This window comes from Amphimedon queenslandica, unplaced genomic scaffold (assembly GCF_000090795.2).
Source record: "Amphimedon queenslandica unplaced genomic scaffold, v1.1 AMPQUscaffold_4121_Cont23895, whole genome shotgun sequence".
Lineage (NCBI taxonomy): Eukaryota > Metazoa > Porifera > Demospongiae > Haplosclerida > Niphatidae > Amphimedon > Amphimedon queenslandica.
Window position 1 is genome coordinate 1 of NW_003555562.1, and position 1,487 is coordinate 1,487.

A 1,487-nucleotide genomic window follows, 5' to 3' on the forward strand; every position below is an offset into this window, starting at 1 on the left:
ACGCAAATAAAGTACAACTATTACTATAATATTCTGCAGTTTCATGAGATGGCAAAGTATAGTTTTCCTAAAACATTAACAAGTGTCCGAAAACGGGTGGTGCCCGATAATTGATAATTTACTCTATATAGTATCGAAAAGCTATCAGTATTGTTCATGGTGGTGGACGAAACTCTGGATGCTATATTTGGAGATGTTGGTACTTCATAGAATAATTTTATTCATGAAATGATTTATTTTATTATGCTACTAATGTTTAGAATTGTACCTAGAAATTTCTTTAATTTTAGCTAGAAATTACTGTCGCCCAAAATTTCTGTGAATTTTGCAGATTTTATTTTAGCAAAATCACCATGCCTTTCAATGTGTACTGATTTTAAAGGATTAAATTTTTACAGTTTTCGAAATCTGCATAATTAGCAGAAATTTTGGGCCACAGAAATATCTAGCTCCATGTGTATGGCATTTGCAATGAAAGGTTTATTTTTAACTTCTTATCTCTGTTAAACAGATAACATTTCCCCAAGACTAGATATATTATCAACTCTTTATTTCCCTTGGCACTACTTAATGTGACACCAGTATATTTCTAGGTCAGTAAAAACTATTATTGCTGTATAAAATTTGTTTACGTTTTCTGTAGAATGACATTCCTGTCAAATTATTTTTGGAGATGAAAATAGGCTACAAAGTTCTTTGTAAACATTAATGCAAAGTACATGTACTTTTTACATTTATTATTAATATTGTTTATTCCTTGTAGACTCAACAGAGTAACCTGAAATCAAATGTGTGGCTAAACAAGCATTTATTCATGTTTGAACTGTTTTTTTTACATTTTTGTTTGAGTTATGAACATTATGATTGAAGTACAAATTAGTCAGTACTGCGCATGCGCAGATTGCGCCCACGCAAATAATTGGATCCATAAGATGTCTCAAAAGATAATTGCCGAATATATCTACTACTCTACTAGTGTAATCTTGCTAGCCAAACCATTCCCCAGCCTACAGTCAAGCAATGTACTAGACCCTTCACCGCCGTCCACCCAAATGACTGATGGTTTGCTACTAGCTAGTGGTAGACTCACATGCCTCATGCATTACTGTGCTTTTCAGAATAATGCTAGAAACATGACACCATATCAATTAAGTTACTATAAACTTTCTAAGTACATAATTATTAAAGAGTTAAAAGTTAAGTTATGTAGCTTAGTTGACAACTGGTTCTAGTTCATCATCAGTGACACTTGATGTACGAGTGTACTGGTAGGTAGTACCTGCATTTATTGAAGCAACTGTTTCTCTTGTATAAATATCATTGTGGTGACTAAGCACAGCTTCTTGTGACCTTTCATTCTCTCTTATTCTCTTCTTTTGTTGTTTCCTCTTGCACTTCAATATACATAAATGAATAATAGCAATAATACCAGTGATAAAACCAGAAGAGGATATTAAAGAATAGAGATACACACCATTAGAAATATC

General features: G+C 32.5%; 1 long non-coding RNA gene across 2 annotated transcripts; it reads left to right on the top strand.

Annotated features, from left to right (window-relative positions):
• Nucleotides 1–130: 130 nt before the first annotated feature.
• Nucleotides 131–835, top strand: LOC109592735 (uncharacterized). 2 transcript variants are annotated; one of them, XR_002190521.1, is made up of 4 exons: nt 131–199; nt 512–593; nt 644–715; nt 764–835. It is a non-coding gene; the product is annotated as an uncharacterized LOC109592735 (long non-coding RNA). The 2 variants fall into 2 exon arrangements; XR_002190522.1 differs by having other exon boundaries at nt 138–195.
• The last annotated feature ends 652 nt before the right edge of the window (nt 836–1,487 follow it).